Source organism: Leucopleurus acutus, assembly GCF_964270905.1.
Source record: "Leucopleurus acutus genome assembly, chromosome: 7".
Lineage (NCBI taxonomy): Eukaryota > Metazoa > Chordata > Mammalia > Artiodactyla > Delphinidae > Leucopleurus > Leucopleurus acutus.
The window spans coordinates 46,483,800-46,506,267 of NC_139150.1; the positions used below are offsets into that span (position 1 = coordinate 46,483,800).

The 22,468-nt window shown below is 37.4% G+C and overlaps 1 long non-coding RNA gene across 1 annotated transcript; it reads right to left on the reverse strand.

Moving 5' to 3' along the window:
- Window positions 1-431: 431 nt before the first annotated feature.
- LOC309964443 lies at window positions 432-20,551 on the reverse strand. Its single transcript, XR_014326348.1, has 3 exons — window positions 19,898-20,551; window positions 13,012-13,106; window positions 432-554 (listed from the first exon to the last, which is right to left on the reverse strand). It is a non-coding gene; the product is annotated as an uncharacterized lncRNA (long non-coding RNA).
- Window positions 20,552-22,468: the final 1,917 nt, after the last annotated feature.

Genomic DNA, 22,468 nt, shown 5'->3' on the forward strand with positions numbered 1-22,468 from the left:
AAGGGCTAGAAATGGAGTTTATGATCAATCATGCCTATACGATGAAGCCTCCATAAAGATCCCTATAGTATGGGGTTTGGAGAGCTTCCCAGCGGTCAAACACATGGAGTTGCTGGGAGAGTAACGTGATGTACCCAGAGAAGGCATGGAAGCTCTGCACTCCTTCCCATATACCTTGTCCTACACGTTTTTCATCTAGATGTTCATCTGCACCTTTTATCATATTCTTTATTATATAATAAACTATTAAGTATAAGTGTTTCCCTATGTTCTGTGAACTGCTTTGTGAGCAAATTATCGAATCCAAGGTGGAGGAGGCCATGGGAACCTCTGATTTAGAGCCTAATCAAATGGAAGTTGTGGGCAACTACTATGTGTGATTGGCATCTGAAGTGGGGAGAAGTCTTGTGGGACTGAACACTTACCTTGTAGGATCTGATGCCATCTCCAGGTAAACAGTGTCAGAACTGAGATAAATTGTATCACATCCAGCTGGTGTCAGAATTTCCTGGTGTGGAAAAACACCCACACATCTGGTGTTGGAAGTGTTATGACTATGGTAGTAGTGTGAGAACAAAAGAGACACAGAGGAGGAAGAGTGAGTTTTTTCCATATAGTTCATCATCCAATCTTCAGTTCCATCTGCTTTCTAGCTACAGAAATAGCGGATCTCTTTAAATGCTTCCATGGAGGCTTTCTAACTTTCTTTCACACAGTACACCAGGTTGGTAATTGACAAATCCCTCCATATTTCTCAAATGCTTAGTATTGTGCAAGTCATTGCATCTCTTCTCACCTGTATCCCATCCCAACTCACCACTGGTGAAAATTATAGCAGTTATAATGCTAGAGTGAGTAGGAGGTTTTTAACACAGTTTATCTCTTACAATGGGATCTTTATTGCTATACAGCTGGCAAGTGATCTAATTCCAAAATCACATCCAAGAGTATGCTATCTGGGACCACTTCTGAAATTACTTATTTTCAGTTGGGTTTCTGCATTGGTTTCCTAGGGCTACCATAACAAAGTCTCACAAAGTTTGTGGCATAAAACAACAGAAATTTATTGTCTTACACTTCCAGAGTTTAGAAATCCAAAACCAAAGTGTTGGCGGGGTTGGTTCCTTCTAGGCACTCTGAGGGAGAATCTGTTCCGTGCCTCTCTCTTGGCTTCTGGTGATTAATTAGAAATTTCTGGCATTCCTTGGTTTATAGATACATCACTCCAACCTCTACATCTGTCTTCACAGGCGGTTCTCTCCTTTTATTTCTGTGGTCACATGACATTCTCCCTGTGTGTCTCTGTCTCTCTGTTCAAGTTTCCCTCTTCTTATAAGGACACCAGTCCTTATAAGGACTTTAGGATTTAGGACTAATACTGGACAGTATGGCATCGTCTTGACTTAAGCACACCTACAAAGACCCTATTTCCAAATAAGGTCACATTTACACATTAGGATTTCAACATATCTTTGGGGGAGTCACAATTCAACTCATAACAGTCCCAAAGACAAAGAAAAATCCTGTCATGGGAATTTGTGTGTAAGTGATTTATTAGGATATATTCCCAAGAAAATACCGTAGGCAGGTGAGGAAATGGGAATGGTAAGGGAAGAAGACCAGTCAAGGATACGTTAATTAAGCCGCATTCAACTGAGGATAACTTTTGCTCACTCCAGTCATGGAGTTCTGGGGACAGTGTAGGCCACAACTCTGAATTGGTCCTCAGAGGCAAAGAAGTTAGATTAGTCTCACCTCTGTACCCATTGATTCAGAGCAATGGCTGGGGGAACATAAATTCCCAGGCATATTTCATTCCTGCTTGTATGGCAAAAGTGATTGTAACAGACTGAAGATAACTGTTATGGACTGAATTGTGTCCCCCAAAACTCATATGTTTAAGTCTTAACACCCAGTAGCTCAGAATGTGACTGTATTTGAAGATAGGGTCTTTAAGGAGGTAATTAAGGTAAAATGAGATCATATGGGTAGACACTAATCCATTATGACCGATGTCCTTATAAGAAGAGATTAGTACACAGACAACACACAGAGGGACGACCATGTGAGGACACAGAAAGAAAGTGACCATCTACCAGGCAAGGAGAGAGGCCTCAGAAGAAGCCAAACCTGTCAACACCTTGGTCTTGGACTTCCAGCCTCCAGAACTGTGAGAAAATTAATTTCTGTTGTTTAAGCCACCCAGTCTGTGGTATTTTGTTATGGCAGCCTCAGAAAAGTAATACAGTAGCCATTGACAAACATACAGGTGCTGGTTTGCGAAAGTTGAGCTCACACTGGGGGCACGTGTGCATGGAGTGGAAGAAGAATCTGAGGGGATGTGGGAAGAGCACTCATGGTGTCTGCTCTGACCTTAACCCTTGAAACTCCCAGTAAACCATTTCAGGAATGTGTGCTTCTTGTCTCCACGATGTCAATCTTTGCTCTATTAGACATTCTGGTTTCCAGAAAGGATGTAATAAGGGTTCTACTGAAACCTGAAACTCAAACCTTGTCAGTGTAGGCTCTGAAAAATTACCCAGGCTTGTTTTTATACAATGGAGACAGAAACAAGTATATATATGGACCTCAGGAGATTCCTTTAGATGCATCTTGATATTTCTACACCTGATGACAAAAATGAGTGGGTTAATGCAGCAACTGCAGTCGGATGAGTGCAAGGTACCGAGAGAGCATGGGCCATTCAAGGTTGAGGAAACGGGTCACTCCACAAAGTGATCAACCTAGACCAGGTACAATTTTAACCAAGCATGGGAATATCTTGAATACTTAATGGAGGAGTGAAAAGAGCCCTTAGTTGATTGGTTGGTATTGAAAACTCTGCTTAGTTCAGTATATCTAAATTCTATGTTCATATCTGCATACACAAGGGACTTACATCACAGTCCCAAAAAGTACAGTTCATAGCCAAGTTTGAGGAATTGGTGTATGCGGTTGGGGAAATATAGTAAACAATCGCACAAATGGCAGAACCTCTTTGCTTCTATAAAGGACTAGGTCTAAGACTCATGTTATCATCCATTAGGTTAAATCTGTTTTTGTATGCTTTTATGTTTCCAAATCTAATCAGTATAATGTCTAATTGAAATGGCGTTCTATAATATAATGCAATATTAAGGTTGATCTTACTTTAGTCATTCCTAATCATAACTGTATTGTTTGCATAATTTTTATCTTTAGTTGGAGTTATAATTTTTTGTATTCATTTTCTACAGAAATAATTTACTGTGGATCTGTAACTCAAAAATTAGTATTTCAAATATTTTTCTTGTTATGTATTTAAAGAAAAAAATCACAATAATGATAATTCAACTCTCAAACATTTAAGAATAAAATGTAGAGATGCAGTTCTTATTTTAGAAAAAGGAGCAACATGATAAATGTGATATTACGATTTTTTTTCCAATTAGGAATATTTTGTGTAATATATACATGTCAGGTTATTATAATTTTGATTCTGTCAAGCATAACAATGAATGTGAAATCACTTAGTAGAATTTTTAATAATGTAAATTAAAATTTTTGCATGTGACTCTAAGTGATATAAGAAAATTATAGGTTAACTGCAGGGATGAATCCATTTAGTCATTGTTTATAGTCATAGAATGGAAAATATTCCAAAAACAATTCAACCTATGATAGAATAATCTTCAACATTTTTCTCAGAGCTAAAATAAACATCTAAATAAATCTTGCATTATGTTCTATACGAATAATTATTTTGATATTAGTTTCACAAATGTTATTTTCACACCCAGTGTTAATTAACTTTTAAATCTACTAATTAAAACAGCAGAATCTGGGCTTCCCTGGTGGCGCAGTGGTTGAGAGTCCGCCTGCCGATGCAGGGGACACGGGTTCGTGCCCCGGCCTGGGAAGATCCCACGTGCCGCAGAGCGGCTAGGCCCGTGAGCCATGGCTGCTGAGCCTGCGCGTCCGGAGCCTGTGCTCCGCAATGGGAGAGGCCACAACAGTGAGAGGCCCGTGTACCGCAAACAAAAAACAAAAAAAAAAACCAGCAGAATCTCATGTTCTAATACAAATGGAGACAATTTTCTTCCCAGGGAAACAAGTTAAGTCAGTATTCAAACTTAGAAACAGAATATAGACAAAAATATTAACCTTCCATTTCAGCCAACCTCTAATTAACACATGCATGAAAAAGTAGATTAAACAAAATTCTTAAAACTGAATAACTCCATGCTTACAGATCATCAGATCATGATGAAAAACAAAACAAAAATTGCTTAATTCTTGCATAATTGGACAAGTTAGGAACCAATGGTGGAAACATTTTATGAAAACACAAATCAGTACACATTCTAATATTATCTCAATTAAACCTACACTTACTCATGTCTCTACCATCCTCCTTGTTTCCTCTAACCTGCAGAACCTCTTCCTTATTCATCATCCCTTGCCCAGTGACTGAGAATAGTTAGCTGGAGGATATCCTACCTGCCTTCTCATCTCAACCAATATCAATCAAGCCAGGCAATATTTTAGGGACTGAAGATACAGGAGTGATCAGAAGTCCATATACCTGTCTTCATCAAGGTTATACTTTTACTCAAGTGATAGACATAAATGAATTAAAAATAAATAAGTAATGACCTTAAATCCTGAATCTTACTGTGCAAACTTGAGTTAGTTATTTAACCAGTTATTTAAACTACTAAGCCTCAGACTTTTTTTAACCTATAAAATGGGGATGATAATATTGCTTACCAGTGGCTGTGTGTGTGTATGAACATATATACAAGAGAATATATATAAAATATATATATATATATTTATCTGCCTTAAGATAAAATTAGCTTTATTTAAAAGAGAATTATAAATCCCAATCAGATTGAGCAAGGATCCTTGTGTAGACAGAAATCAAGCTCATGGAAGTAAGCATATACTTTAATCAGATCTTGTGCTATAAATTGCCTTTGTTGACATGATGGAATATAAAGAAAGATATAAATTATGGATGATCCAGTGAGCAAAGAACCTTGTTATTTGACTACTTGAGCTGAGGCATGAAGCCCAGAAAAGTGAGAAAGTTAAACATCAAATACAAATAATATTTTACTATAAGGCTGCTTTCTTAACCAGAGGAGTGCTGACTTAATTTGTGATATGATCTCTTCAGAACAAAAGAGATCACCCTGCCTCAAAATAACTTCCAGTGCCCAATATTCTACCAGTAGAAAGCCAATAGAAGTGATTTTCTTAGTTCTCTTAATGGTTTTAGGTCAGTTTAGGTTTCAAGATACACACAGTTACTAAATAAAGTTGCTTTTTAGGTTACTGGACATGAAAGAGACAAGGAAGGGTCAAATGTCACTGAAGATGGAGACGGAACAGTACAGAAGATGTACTGCCTACATTGAACTTTTGAAATAGATGATCCTGTTTTAGTATCTGGCAGTGATCTAATTTTTCAGTGGAATGTGTCATAACTTGCCCAACATGAGGCAGACTACCCGCAAGTTCCAAGAACCTGCCAGAGGGGCAGTCAGAGGGTATAGCTGAATCTCTACATAATTTGAAGGAGTACAAGAGCAGGCAAGAGTCGATTTGAAGCTGGGAGTGGCAGGACCAGGAAATAGAAGATGGGACTTGAGCAATGCATGTTGCCTCACCCATACAAATCAGACCTGCTGAGTCAAACCAGACTTGAGCAGTTATATGGTACCCTGGGAAAATGAAGAAAAGCCAGGGAAACAATTATGTTGAGGTAGGAAGAGAGAGTCACTAAAGCAGGCTGGAAAGGGAAACAACCCATGTCAAACCAGGAGAAATACTGATGGTCGCACAGTGGCAAAGAAAATGCATAAATAGGATCCACATGATCTTGTGTTAGACACCGCATTGCTCCATCCCACTCATATTCTTGCTTATTCCATACATAAAGGTCTTTAGCATACCTTCTGGAATTTTTGTAATTATGACATATTATTCATGCTGCCCTAATATCCCAGAGTTCACTGACCTAAGTAAGACCACAGGGAAAAGAATTAAGTAGTTCTTTCTTTGTATTCCTAAATCATGATGGCAACAGTCCCCTCATTTGATTGGTAGAACGTAATGACCACGAAAGTGTAATGTCATCTAAGGTGTCTCACATGCTTCCCAAGTCAGTTTTCAGCTACCATCAGGATACAGGGTCTGTGGCCATTGCTGTGCTGGAAGGGTGACCATGAGCTCACAAGAGCCAGCTGTGCACATTTCTCCCAAATCCATGTTTAGTGAATTTATGTTGATAGCTTTAAATTGGCTATGATGGAAAAGACTATAAACCAGGGCTTTTTAATCCTCCCTGGAGAGCTGGTTGTCAAATATTACCAGCACACCACCAGGTTTGCTCTGGTCTTTCTTTCCAACAGCTCTCATTTGTGGCTTAATTCCACTGCTCATGAAGCCATTTGGAAAAGCCCCACCATTGCCACCGCTTACCGTGAGTTCAATAGTAATGTCAATAGTATTGTTGCCAGATGCATCAAAGGCTTCCAATCTTGGGATTGCCAGAACATTCGTGGATTCCATGCAAAGATGGGAAGAAGAATCTCCTACCTCAACTCTTCATTTTTGTCACCTAGGCTCTAAAAACTCTTAGTATTCCCATGGTATCTTGGTCTATTTTATTGACTTCTCTGTGGTGTCTCAAAATGAATCCAACAAACAGTGTAGGAGATAGATGGTATTCCAACCCTTCTCTGATTTGTTTTACCCCTTAAGGGCCTCATGCCAACTACCAAAATGTGGTTCTTCTTCCCCAAAGGCATATATATATATATATATATATATATGAAACTATGGGAAAGGAGAGAGAAGTAATGTTGTCTGATGACAGGAGGGGCAGATGGAGTCTAACTTAGCCAAAAAGTAAGCATGCCATTTAAATTTATTTTTTAAAGTCATGCACCAATTGTGCTATACATATCTCTTTTGCTCCATTTCCCAGATTAACTCTTCATGCTTTTTCACTCTGCTCTTTGTTGTGGGAAATTAATACATAGGGACTACCTCAGTGGTTCCCTTTCCTCCTCACCTCCTGTTGAGTTTGGCCAAAGGAAGACACTAGCAGGAGATCTGAAGCTTGGATGGTCTTTTCTATATAGCTGCTCTCCCTAGGTTCTCATAACTGTTCTCTCCTGTGTCCCTTGTTCTAGGGTTAGAAACAGCTCCCTGCTGTTGCTAGTGTCAGGATACAGCACCATCCCTCACTGTTTTCCTAAAACCTCACCCTGTACCTTTTAAAAAAAAAATCCTTTCTATTAAAATCTCATCAATTATCCAGTTTGAGTATGCCATTCTTTATTCTGCTGGGATCCTGGCTGCTATGCCAATTAAACTGTCATAGCCCATGGAGTTTAATGTTCTTCTCACTAAAAGTATTTCTATTTGGTATATTAATAAATCATATACTTACGTTGTTTCAACTATAAAAAAACAAGAAACCTAAGAATCATTCTGCGAAAAGTAGTGGTTTACTTGACCTTAATTATTGTACATCTATCTCACCTATAATTTTATGAAATCTTGTCAGAGTTCAGTAATTTTTTTCTGAATGCATAATTTCACTTGACATACAAAAAGAAAAATCAAAGATAATGGAGGAACATTGAGGACACTGTAATATATGTAAAAATATTTTTGATGCATATTGGTGTAAGAAGAATACAGCAATTTTATCAGGGTATTAAATATACAGTGATGAATTGAAACAAATAGGTTCCACTCCACAAACACTCTTTCTAGGTTCAGTTACATTACGGTGAATATCTGGTGACATAATTTTGGTTTAAAGTAGGGAGGTGTTAGAAAATCTACTCTCATGTTAGCAGGATCTTGAGTTTCACATTATTTGGCTGAAGAGTTTCTGGAAAAATATTTCCCTACTCACTTATTCTCAGAAAACCAACAATTGGAATAATTCCAATCAGGAATTAACCAGGAAACATTTCAGACTCTAACCCTCTATGCTCCGGACCATCCTGAGTCAGTCATCCAGCTACAGTGCCTGATCCAAGGCCAACGCAGTCTTGAGAGTGAGAAAGAGGACATCCTTGCCCAGACTTGCAACCAGAGACTAGGAGAAAGGTCATGTGACATGCCTGACTTGTGAAAATGGGGGAAGGAAATACTGGGTCATTTCATTGTTTCCCAATGACTGTATAGTTTGTACAGCCTATGTATTCAACTGGGTAAGCGTTATATTTCCTCTCCTTATGATATAATTTCTACTATCTTACTTAATGACTCTAAAAATGTGATCTTGTAGCTCCATATTTAAATTTAGTTAAAAAATAATGTGATTAAAATGGGGAATAAACCCAAATAAGAACAAAAAAGATAAAAAAGCAAGGCAGAAGACATTTCCAATCCAACTGCATTATTCAGGATGGGATAGGCTATATCGTATTAATAAAATGATCCCTGAAACCTCACCAGCTTAATATATAAAAGTGTATGTCTTGTTTACCCAAAGTCAGCTATAGTTTGATAGTTCTCCAGAGCAGTGCCCTTCCCAGTAGTCCCACAGATACCCAGGCTCTTTTTATCTTCTGGGGCCACCATCAGAAATTCTCGTTTTCCAGGGTGGCTATGTTGGGGGAAAAGAGAGCTGAGGATCGTCTAGACTCTCACTGCTGGGACTTAAAAGTCACATGTGTTCTAAGGCACAGACCATAAAACTCATCAAATATTCCATGTGCTCTCTTACATCTTCCAGTCTCTATATAGTTAGCTCTGGACAATAAGACTACTTCCAGCCAATAGGCTATGAGCGGAAATGGCATGTCATCTCTGGAATGAGGCACTTAAGTTCTTCAAGCTTTCTCTCCCCCTGCCATGTGACTGCAGCTCCAAATGGTAGAGCTACAAGATTTAAAAGGAAAAAAAAAAAAAAAAAAGAACCTGATCCCTAAGTCACTGTTTAGAAGGGAGCTGCCCTAGAGAGCTACTGGACCTACAGATGGCTTTGTGTAGGCAAGAGCAGAGTAAAGTTGTACGTGCTAAGCCTTAAGATTTGGAATTGCTTTCACAACATAACCCAGCCTATCTTTACTGATACCCCAGTGAAGATGAATACTTCAGAACTCAGCTCTTCAGTGGGGAAAGTTATAATGAGCTCGGTTTCCTAGAATCCTACTACTGTTGAAAGATGAATATTACAACTCAAAGTTAACAGCATTGCATGAACAGGGATAAAGTTACGTGGCAAGAAATGCATCTATCCAGTTTAGAAGCAGTGATATATTTTAAATATAACAGCTAGTTCTCCCAAGAACAGATTTTATCTTACCCTTAACCATTTTTTTTTCACTTTCTTTTCAGAATCTAAAATAATCTGACTAAGGGTTTTTTAACTGATGGCCAACAAATGTTTTCATAACAGACCTGAGTGACCATTTCCTCACAGTAAAGGATAATAAATTTTCAGGCAGTAAAGGATAATAAGTAAAGTAAAGGATAATAAATTTCCAGTTCTCTTATTAAAATAGGTCTTCCCAATTGCCTTTTCTCACATATCAAAAATAATTTCAAGTATTTTTTTAATTGAGCATGATATAGATTACAGAAACTGTAGACTCATAATCTCACTCCCTATATAAAAGATACTATTAATATTTTTAATGTGTTGGCTTCAGATTTTTTTTTTATATTTGGAAGTAGAAAGGGCCTGACCCTCTCTAAAATTGGAAACAATTCATGTTAGATGGTCCTAAGAGAAACAAGGCTATAAAATTATTTTTACTAACTTTGCAGATTTTAGTTTAAATATAAGTTGTACATAGTTTGAAATTACTTAATGGGAAACAGACATCCTTGCCTCTTGGTTGGGCCAAACCTCATGACTGGGAAATGTACAGCCAGAGAAACCATGAAAGTACATTTTAAATTTTGCTTTGAGTTTTGAATCCTTTGGTTTCAGTCAAGGTATATGAAGTCAGGTTTATGACTAAGAAAGCTACTTCTTCCCTCTAATGCAATGAATCGGAGGCAACAGGCAATTAGCTAGAGCTCAGCATATCAGAGAGAGAATTGCTAAGCAGTCAAATACTCTTTTTTTTTTACATCTTTATTGGAGTATAATTGCTTTACAATGGTGTGTTAGTTTCTGCTTTATAACAAAGTGAATCAGTTATACATATACATATGTTCCCATATCTCTTCTCTCTTTTAAAGACAATAGCAGGAAACAAAATGTCCAAGTACTACTTTAAATTTATAGGACTATTATAAACCTAGGAATTTTTTTTAACACTCAAAACAACATAAAAAAGAAGTCTTAAAGATATCTCTTATAGAAGAAATGGAAAATCAGTCATGTTATGAAGTGATTAGTAATAAAAAATTTCTCCCCTTGCTTATAGTATTTCTTTAATAATTGATTTTATATATATTATTCTTTTAAACATGTCACCCTTTGTTATGGTACAGGAAAAAAATTACAGGTGAATTTTCAGAATCTCTTGTATCTCTCACATACCAGGAGGATTTTTTTTTCTTTGTTTCCATAATCTGGGGCTTTGTTGGGCAGCCTGGAATAGGGGGTGAAGGACGAGACAGTAAGAACAGTCAACAGACTTAGAGTCTGTCATTCAGAGTGAAGTAAGTCAGAAAGAGAAAGACAAATACTGTATGCTAACACATATATATGGAATTTAAGGAAAAAAAAACGTCATGAAGAACCTAGGGGTGAGACAGGAATAAAGACACAAACCTACTAGAGAATGGACTTCAGGATTTAGGGAGGGGGAAGGGTGAGCTGTGACAAAGCAAGAGAGAGGCATGGACATATATACACTACCAAACGTAAAGTAGATAGCTAGTGGGAAGCAGCCGCATAGCACAGGGAGATCAGCTCGGTGCTTTGTGACCACCTAGAGGGGTGGGATAGGGAGGGTGGGAGGGAGGGAGACGCAAGAGGGAAGAGTTACGGGAACATATGTATATGTATAACTGATTCACTTTGTTATAAAGCAGAAACTAACACACCATTGTAAAGCAATTATACCCCAATAAAGATGCTTAAAAAAAAAAGAACAGTAAGCTGAAACCCATTCGATTGATCTTCACTGCTCAGGGCTGGGAGTTATTCTTTTGTAAAGAAAGAGTGAAAGGGCAGAGACAGGAGTGACAAGAGGTTGGGTTAAAGGAAAATTTTTAAAGACTTTAGAAATAGAGGGAGAAGATTGGGATTAAGTTGCCATACTGTGATGAGTGGGTCTTTGGGGTGATTGAAAGATAGATGAAGAGGATTTTTATGTTGGGTTTTCTGTTATGAATGGAAATCTTCTCTTCCAGAGGATTCAGTAAAAATTAAAGAATCTCTTTCCCAATTAGAGACGATTTTTCTCAATAAAATGCTGAAATGGGCCAAAGAGTGTCCAGCTTCATAGGTTGTTCTGACTTTTAACAAGGTATTTTAATTATCTAGAAAAAAAAAGTTAACCAGACATCATTTTGCTATACAAAGCCAATAGGAAAACAACAAATAATGATTGATCAATGTGGTCAATCACTTAAAGAAAATTCTCAAAATAACAGACTGGGATCAGAACATATATTTCAGCAAGGAATGCTTCCACTTAGAAGTATCAGAAAGCATGTCTAACAGGAGCTTAACAATGGTGGGATGCTTTTCTTACATCACAAGAAATCTGAAAATAAGCCTCTGTTGGCATTTGTTCAGCAGCTCTATGATGGCAGACCTAGCACCTCTGTTACTTTCTTTACTTGTCATGATTGAAATGTGTCTGCCACTTAACAGTGGCAGGTCCTTGAGATGAGAGAAAAACTGGTTTGATCCTTCTAGCTTATGGCAAAGAAAGAGGATGACATAGGAAGTAGAGTGGCCCCAAAAAGGAGGCTTGGGGAAGACAGCAGAAAGGCTTTTGTGTAGTTCAGTGTTACCTACTTCAAGTTTGATTTCTAGGGGTGTCCCACAGAGAGCAATATTTTTGTTTTTTAATGATTCTCCTGTGACTATCCTCACTATTCAGATATTTCCAATTAGTCTGGTTAATACCAGATTGAAACCAGAGTCAGGAAATAAGGATGTATCTGGGCTCTGAGGCATAACTTACTCCTTCTATCCACCGTCTTCCTGAAGTAAAAATCGTTTCACAAAGCAGTATCGATATAAGCAATTTGGCATATATTTGTACCACTAAAAATCTCAGGTTAATTCTAAAAATGAGCTGCCTTTTGGATAGTAACAGAGGGGAAAGTTGTATCATCAAGGACTCTATTGGCTGTATGAAGTAGCTGGTATATTTTATAATCTTAAAATCTCTAACAACGTAAAGAAAAGGAAGGTTTTTTTGTTTGTTTGTTTGGGTTTTTTTTTTGCGGTACGCGGGCCTCTCACTGTTGTGGCCTCTCCTGTTGCGGAGCACAGGCTCCGGACGCGCAGGCTCAGCGGCCATGGCTCACGGGCCTAGCCGCTCCGTGGCACGTGGGATCTTCCCAGACCAGGGCACAAACCTGTGTCCCCTGCATCGGCAGGTGGACTCTCAACCACTGTACCACCAGGGAAGCCCCGAAAAGGAAGTTTTATAGGGAAAGATAGAGTTTAATGTGGGTCATGACTCAAAACTTTTATATTTCCACCTGGATGGAGATTTGAAAACTTGACAGATTTCCATCAGAATAAAGTCAACATAACTTATGCCACCTACTTAAATGTGCCTTCAAGCATGTTTGAAATAATGCAATAGATTATAGCTTCCAGCATCCTTCATTTTGTGCAGCACCACCTTTCTCTATGTGCTGTTTTGGTGGCTGGAGTGGCTCTAGTCAGCCCCTGTTCAATGAATATGAGCATCTTTTCTCTGAGACATTACAACCCTGGGCCATAATGAGGAAGTATTCATTAGAAGTGTTTTTATTTTCCTTACTGTGTGGGATTTATTACTGATCTCTCATTTAGGGTTGGTCTGAGAGTAGACCTTGATCACTTCCAGATACCTTCCCATGAACGTTTTTCACCTGAGTTTACTTGTCTCTTTTGAAGTTGAAGAGCTGGGAGTGCCCTGGATGGATAGATTTGGCATCAACAAAAAGCTGTTTTTTCAGGTGGCGCACTGTAAGGAAAGAAAAGAATACAACTGTGGAAAAAGGTATTTTGTTATACAATATGCAAATATTTATATTACCTTGTAGAACAGGTTTGATAAAACACACCCCAAACCAAGAAGAATAACATACACATAGCCTATTCTTCCTACTAATTCTAGCACCATAAAGAATGTGTTTCCATTTCCTTATCATTACAGAGGGTAAAAAAAAGTTTTTGGTGCTATACTGATAAAATTGAAAGATGACAAGAATTGCTATAATCCAAAAATGGTAAGAATAGGAATAAATCATATACAAAGAGGTGTTCTAATATATTAAGCCAACAGAATATAATGTTTTCCAAAAATGTATATATTCTTTTATTTATTATTGATAATGATGAGGATGAAAGTAATAATAATAGCTACTTTTTATTAAATGGCTTAATAAATATCTAATGACATGAATTTTATTTATTTTTTAAAACCACTTTATTTAGGTATGATCGTCATACAAAAAGCTGTAGATATTTAACGCATACAATTTGATGAGTTTGGGAATAAGTTTTCACTTGTGAAAACATCACCACAATCTATGCCATAAACATATCCATCACTATCCAAAGTTTCCTCATATAAATTTCAATTTTACATTAGCCCATTTAATCCCCACACCAACTTTAAGACGTAGGCATTTCTTTTACTCTGAAAGGAGTGATTGTTTGCCTCAGGTCAAACTCATTGAATGTTGTAGAATTAGGAATGAAACTCAGGTTTTCAATACTTCAAAGTATAATTATTTAACACCTATTATTTTTTTTGTCTCTCAAACTTTAGAATGTATCCAAAGAAAATACTTAAAAAAAGAACAAATATGCATATATACCTGCATTTATATGTATATATATGCAGGCATATTTCAGCATTATTCATAATAGAAAAAATTTTGAAGTCATTAAAATTAATGAAGAGTGTATCAGTAAGTAAAAATGCTTATAAGTAGGATGATGAATTTTAAAAGCTCATTGTAAAAAAGATAGGTGATCCACAGCAATAAACAATAACTCTACTTCTGTGGATAGAGATTTAGAGATGTATAAATAAAAGAAAAACATTTATGAGGGTGAAGTATATACAAGGCATTTTAAGATATCACACAGGGCTTTCACTATTTTATATGTGGACAATGGATCAAAAATAGATATAAAGGCTAATTGTCTTCTTTTTTTTAGATGGACTGACTTATTTTTATTTATTTATTAAAATTTTATACAATTTTTAAAAGTTACTTTCCATTTACAGTTATTACAAAATATTGGCTACATTCTCTGTGTTGTACAATACAACCTGGAGCCTATCTTACACCCAGTAGTTTGTACTTCCCACTCCCCCACCCCTATATCGCCCTCCTCCCTCCCCACTGATAACCACTAGTTTGTCTCTGTATCTGTGAGTTTGCTTCTTTTTTGTTAAATTCACTAGTTTGTTGTATTGTTTTAGAGTCTACATATAAGCAATATCATATAGTATTTATCTTTCTCTGACTTATTTCACTCAGCATAATGTCCTCCAAGTCCATCCATGTTGCTGCAAATGGCAAAATTTTCTTCTTTTTTATGGCTGAGTAGTATTCCATTGTGTGTGTGTGTGTGTGTGTGTGTGTGTGTGTGTGTGTGTGTGTGGGTGTGGGTGTGGGTGTGTGTGGGTGTGGGTGTGTGCATGTACCACAGCTTTTTTATCCATTCATCTGTTGATGGACACTTAGGTTGCTTCCATGCCTTGGCAATTGTAAACAATGCTGCTATGAACATTGGGGTGCATATATCTTTTTGAATTAGTGCTTTTGTTCTTTTTCAGCTATATACCCAGGAGTAGGATTGTTGGGTCATATGGTAGTTCCATTTTTAGTTTTTTGAGAAACCTCCATACTGTTTTTCACAGTGGCTGCACCGATTTACATTCCCACCAACAGTGTATGACGGTGCCCTTTTCTCCACATCCGCCCCAGTATTTGCTATTTATGTTCTTTTTGACAATAGCCATTCTGACAGGTGTGAGGTGACATCTCATTGTGGTTGTGATTTGCATTTCCCTGATGATTAGCGATGTTGAGTATCTTTTCATGTGCCTGTTGGCCATCTGCACTTGCTGTTCGGAAAAATGTCTATTCAGTTCTTCTGCCTGTTTTTTTAATCAGGTTGTTTGTTTTTTTGATGTTGAATTATAAATTATATTTAAAATTTCCAAGTTAGTTTAAATATTTTCATTTCTTATATATTATGAGACTAATAAAAATATTACGACATATCTTATAAATTATCATATTGAAGATCTCTGATTGTAGATAACAATGAATTCTTTGCTTTGTATTACATTGTGAGAGAATATATTAAACGAAGTTGATGATGTAATCATTAATACTAAAAATAGAAATAAAATATTTTCTCAGTGCTAAGGTAGCTTTTCTCTTTCACATTTTAACTTTTTTGAAATTGGGATGCACCTTGTAATCTATGTAAATATTTAGTGCAGGTTATGAGACATAATTTTTTATAACATATGAAATATTATATCAAGTAAACCTTTGGTATATGTTAGACACTGTACTTGACTTAAAAATGGTGTGAAGTGAGGCAAAGATCATCGGGTTTAGAGACATAACAAATTTCTACAACTAGACACATTAGTAACTAAGACTAAAAAGCAAAACCTTGAACTAGCTAATAACTTTTTTTATAAACAGGAATTTTGGGGAGGCTATAATTGTAGCACATTGGTATGAGTAAAAACTCAAGGCAGGAATCTTTGTCTGGTTCATGGATATAGCCCTCAAATCTACTGTAGCAGCTGGCATGACTCAAAGTGTAAATGTTGAGTGAATATTTGAGCTTCTCAGAATTTTACAAAGTTCTAAATATTTAAGTCAAATTAGGTAACAATGGCAAGTACAGATATATATCTTTTGTACCAGGCCAAGTTCTAGGTGCCCTTCTCATATAAACTCACTTATACTTGTCAACCTTATAAAGTAGGTGTTGTTTTTATTCCCATTTGATAGGTGAGGAACCAGAGGCTTTAAGCAACCTGCCCAAGGTCACACAGCTAGTAAATGTTGGAACTGGGATTTGAACTCAAGCCAGATATCTCTGAGCTCTGTGCTCTTCAACAGTGCACTACACTGCCTCTGTAGGATTTTAAGGATTATCTAATCTATATTCAAACCTCACCTGAGGTCTCAAGCATTACTGACACAATCTGTTAGATCAGATCTTTATTCTTTCAATTCCCAGTCTCATATTTCTGCCTACTACATCAAAGGCGAGGCCGACAATCCAAGCATGGGGATTGGTGGTGGTGGTGGTCTCTGTGATTAAAGGTTAGGTGTTTTGCAGTTTTAAACAAATAATAAAATTACTATAATAGTATTTAACTATTTTTTGCTGCCCTGCGAGGCTTGAGGGATCTTAGTTCCCCAACCAGGATCAAACCCGTATCCCCTGCAGTGGAAGTGCAGGGTCTTAACCACTGGACTGCCAGGGAAGTCCCTGTTTGACATGATATGGCTCAGGTTAAGCAAAAGTTGTTGAACAAAAATCAAAATAGTATTGATTTGGAGGTTACATGGTAAAATTAGGACAAGATCCCACCTATAATAAACAAAATCAAAGTGTAGGAGTTGCCAATAATATTAATAGTATCTTTAAGATAAGTTCATTATCATATAATGAGTTTTTAGCAAATAATTATATCAATACACATACAAAAAGCTTATGAATAATGACTCCATTTAAACAGAGCTTATGCTTGTTACATGTTTCTTATTAAAATGTATTTTGCATGCAATTTTAAAGAATTAAATGAAATTATTCAATAACTCACCTTCCTTTTTGATAGCAGAGTGTTAGCAAATAAGACCCAACTTAGCTTTTAAACAACATATACTGCTGGTTATCTTGATTAATAAAAGGTTTAGGTTTAAGGCATCTTTCTTTATACCTCAAAATGCAATTATAAGGCACTATAATTGTGTCAGACATCATAGTAAATGCAGAATCGATATCAAAGCCACAGTGGGGATATGTGGACAGATTCTGTTTATTCCCCAGTCAGCTTTTTAATGATTCAACCTCTTAATCTCTGTGCGTTTCCTGATATTCTAGACAGGTGACAAGACTACTACCTAAGGCTCCCAGAACGTTCTGCTGTAGGCCAGGCCCAACCAGGTCAGAGAAGAATGGCAGGCTCTTCTTAACGTAAAAATAACAGATTCTTTGAATGACATCAGCGCCTTTAGCACATGGTGAAATTAGGCAAGATTTTGTTCTCAAGTGCAGACCATGAGAATGAGGAAAAGGAAACTTATCTCTGAGAAGAGAATAATCCCACGTACTTGGCGTATACCAGCCACTGGGCAAACAGCTGATTGGAGGAGTAGTTTAGGAGAAGAGAAAATTACATGGGAATTAGAGTCAAAAACCTGGGTTCAAATGTCAAATTAACCACCTTTTAGTAGTGTGAGCCTGAAGAAGTCTCCCATCTTACCTAGGTAATGATTCCTACACCAGTAAAATTTGATTAATAAAACCAACTGTGAAGATAATTTTTGAGAATTAAATAAGAATATGTCTAAGTGTTTACTATAGGGCCTGTATGTAGTAGATGATAAAAATTTTTAGATGAATCCTGAAAACATCATGTTAAATTTTTAAAAGTTGGTTTATATGTCATATAGGCCTTTCTTCTCCTACTTTTTAATTTTTCCATTTTTCTCTCAATTTTTGCAGATGACAAAGGATGTGCACCAAATGCAACATAAAGACAAATAATCAAAGAAATGGGGCTTATGAGAAAAGAAGAGAAGATGAAGGATGTACACGTTTTCTATCATAGCTATGCTATGGTACGTAAGTGCTAATAATCTACCATTGACCTAATTTATTTTCTTGCATTATAACCCATTTTCTGTTAAAAAATTATAATAATATGCACTATCACATGTCTTATGGTACTCTTTCTTAGGTATTAATTTATCTGATTGACGTACTGACATATTTAGCAATCAAAATCTATAGTTTTTTTTTGAGAAAAGATACCACTGATGTACAGGTCCTCACAGAAAATGAATTTGCCTTTGCACCCTCATGCTGCAGAGGCAGGTGACAGCTCCCCCTACTGACCAACAGTGAAGAGGAAACTATGCACATCTGGTCATATGTGCATACGCTAGAAGCTACTAAGAACTTAATTTATGGGTCTATAGGTGGGAAGACATCTAGACAAATACACGCACACATATGCATGCAAGCACACACACAAAAATGCTATCTGCATGCATGCACACACAAAAAATTCACGTTTTCACTCCCGTCCCATATGCATAGGCTTGACAAACGCTGAGCATATGGAGAACCAGTTGACAGAATTGAACAGCATCTTCTTTTTGTGCATAGCAGGAGTGCAATCCAGGTGGACTAATGTAGGCATTTAATAACAGCTACGTAAACCTGCATCCCAGGCACCAAGACATTATTTATTTGTAAGTCATTTATGTTTAATGCCTCAGCGTCTGAATGCACAAACCATCTACCATTATAGAAGTACTGGTGGGCAATACAATGCATTAGAGCTATGTACAATGCACAGTTTAGTATCAAAACCTTTCTACACTGTAGAGCTTTACAAAACTATTAATGACATCAAACACTAAGCACTTAAGGCACCATTTTTTTTTCTGCTACCACATTAGGAACATCAATGGACAGTCCATTTCAACTTGCATCATCCATCCATTTCTAGTATGAAATTAATTTTCTGCTTATACAATAAAGTTTATCTACACAGTTCTCTTGATTTTGATCCACAGCAGCAAAGGCATAGTACATCAGCAGATCAGTACATCAGACAGTATTTTAATTTCATCCAGTTATGAGGTACTCAGGAATCAATGATGCCTGCATTAAGTTTAACTATTTTTTTCATATTTTTTTATTAGTTTCTAACTGTGTCAGACTCTTTTTAATTTATTGAACTATTCAATCAATGTTCATTAGACGTCTACTCTGGGCCAGGCAGTATGCTAAGTGCTGGGTATGCAGCAATGAGCCAACCAAACAAAATCTCTTCCTTCATGGAGATTACATTCTAGTGGGGAGAAATGAATGTCCTCAGTAATTCACACTCAGTCTCTGTCTTCAGTGTATAAAATGTTTCATATAAGTAACAGTGAGTATTCATCATTCCCTTAATGAAGTTTGGAAATGTGAGTTTTGATTGTCTTATGATGGCCTAGACACTGTAGTCGACCTGTTCTTTAATAAACTTCTGGCTCTATTTCTAGTTTGTTGCTGATGTTTTTAAATGGGCCCCAAAATGCTAATAGATAGACACCTTGTGAAAATCAGATATTGTGAAATAAAAAATGTGAAATCAGTGGTGCTTACGATATGGAACTCAGTGGGAGATGTGCGTGCATAAAAGAACTTACTACTATTTCTTTAAGACCTTGATCTTTTTCCAGTGTCCCAAAATATAAGCCATCTCTATCACTAAATTTATCATTCTTCTCATTTACAGGGAGTTACAGAAACGCTAAATAAAGCGTGATTTGCAAAATCCCCATAAGCTTTGAAAGAGCAGGAAAGATCATCAAAACAAAAATGCCTGTGTACAGACCTGAGTGGGGTTCACGTTTAAGTTTACCTTCTGTTAAAGCTCTGTTTTTAAGCTACTCAGATTAGATTGTTGAAGCCAAAAGGTAACCTTTCAAGACTGATACGTTTATTAAGTCAAGACTTGGCCACAGAACACAGTTGCGTTACCTTTTAGCTCCAGGCTGGTGTTGATTATCACTGGGCTGAGAAGTGACTTGCTAACCATGCCCAAGTGCAGGGGAAGCATGTGATCCAGAGTTCCCAGCTACTCTTCTTGTTCCTAATACCAGCACAGTGCGAGGTGGGTGGCCTTGACCATTACTGTCTCTCTCTACAGTAAGGCGTTTGTTGAGGTTTTATCCTGTAGAATGTGCCTGAGTAGTGAGGAGAAGAGATTACATTTAGTTAATGCACTTTTACGGATTCTTTCTCATGTCTCTATAGAATGACCATGAAAGGAAAATAAAGATACCAAAGAAATATTTGAAGCAGATCATGACCAAGTAGTACAGAAGAACAAACACTGGTAAGGTCCAGTGAAGGTAATGTCAGAATGTAAACTGTTCCCTAGAAATGTAATTCTATATAAAATACTAAATAGACCTATAGAGATAATTCTAGCTAGTACTGGAGAGCAAACAGCTCCTTTTTAATATTAAACATCTTTCCTGCTATTATCCACACATTTCTTCTCTTCCTCCTTCTGCTGTTTGTATTCTTGGTTGGTAGAAGGGAAATGGTTCAAAACTAGTTGCAGCCATCTTCTTTAAGTAAGGTAAAATGCAATGGATAAATTGCGCTAAAGAATAATGATTGGTCTGCAGTTACTCCACTTTTTTTTTTGTTTGCAGAAAACTACTGCAATCATGTACTTAATCATGTATTTACATTTTTAAAAGTCTGAAATGGAGTTGTAGATAATTTGTAGAATTCTATATCCTTTCAAGTGTCAACGTTGATATTTGGTCCCTTGGAAGAGGAAACAGAGCTTTCACAGCCCCAACTCACTTTGGAAACTTCACACTCTGAGACTTAGGACACACCATGAGAAACACGAGGGGGAAATTAGAAGGTTGGACCTCGGGGAATCGGCTGACTAGTTCTTGGTTTTCTCACCTGAGTCAGTACAAGAAGTTTTTCTCCTTAACTGTAATCTTAATTTAAAATGTTTCTCATACAATTACAAAATTAACAGTGTACTTGACTAAAAAGCAAAGTTATTTTTCTCTTGAGTTGCTTTTGAAACTTCAGTTTTGGGGAGTGAAGACTGTATTCATTTGCTATTGTAGTTTTAACAAATAACCACAAATTTAGTGGCTTAAAAATACACAAATTTATTACCTTATTCTGCTGCTCACAGGTCCCAAACATCTCTCACTGGGCTAAAATAGAGGTGGGTAAGCTCTAGGGGAAAATTCATTTCCTGCTTTTTCCAGCTTCTAAAGCTGCCCGTATTGCTTGGTTTGTGCTTCTTCCTCCAACTTTTTTTTTCTTTTGTCACCAAGTGTAAGCCTTTTATTTTAAATTTAGTATATGACAGGGATTCATTTTCTCTCCAGAAATGTGATGCTAAATATTGACCATTTAAAACCTAATAAGGGCTTCGCTGGTGGCGCAGTGGTTGAGAGTCCGCCTGCCGATGCAGGGGACATGGATTCATGCCCCGGTCTGGGAAGATCCCGCATGCCGCGGAGTGGCTGGGCCCGTAAGCCATGGCCGCTGAGCCTGCGCGTCCGGAGCCTGTGCTCCGCAGCGGGAGAGGCCACAGCAGTGAGAGGCCCGCGTACCGCAAAGAAACAAAAACAAAAACAGAAAAAACAAAAAAACCTAATAAGATGCTGAGTGGGAAAGATTAATAATTCAAATGCATTAACATTGCAAATGTCTCTGAATGTTGCAGACTGCCATCATAGCATGTATTTTATTTGACTCCATGGTACCATTACGCTAGCTGCTGCTCTAAATTCTTCCTCCATCTTTGAAGCCAGCACTATGGTATCTCTCTGACACTGCTTCTGTTGTCACATCTGTCACGTCTCTTGTCTCTGACTTTCCTCTTCTGCCTCTTTCTTCCACTTTTAAAAACCCTTGTTAGGGGACTTCCCTGGCCATCCCGTGGTTAAGACTTTGCCTCCCAATAGGGGGTTGTGGGTTCAATCCCTGGTCGGGGAGCTAAGATCCCACATGGCTTGTGGCCAAAAAAACAAAACATTAAAAAAAACAGAGGCAATATTGTACAAATTCAATAATGACTTTAAAAATGGTCCACACACACGAAAATCTTAAAGGGACTTCCCTGGTGGCGCAGTGGTTAAGAATCCCCCTGCATTGGCACGGGGTTTGATCCCTGGTCTGGGAAGATCCCACATGCCGCGGGGCAACTAAGCCCGTGAGCCACAACTACTGAGCCTGTGCTCTAGAGCCCATGTGCCACAACTACTGAAGCCCACATTCCTACAGCCCGTGCTCTGCAACAAGAGAAGCCACCGCAATGAGAAGCCTGCACACCACAAGGAAGAGTGGCCCCTGCTCGTCACAACTAGAGAAAGCCTGCTCAGCAACGAAGACCCAACGCGGCCAAAAATAAATAAAATTAAAAATAAATAAAAATTTTAAAATGTTTTGAATTCAGAACACAATGATAAAGAAAAATTTATTTTAAAAAATATTAAAAGAACAAACTCCTGTGATGGCATTAGACCCACCCAGATAGTCCAGGAAAATCTCCTTAATTTAAGC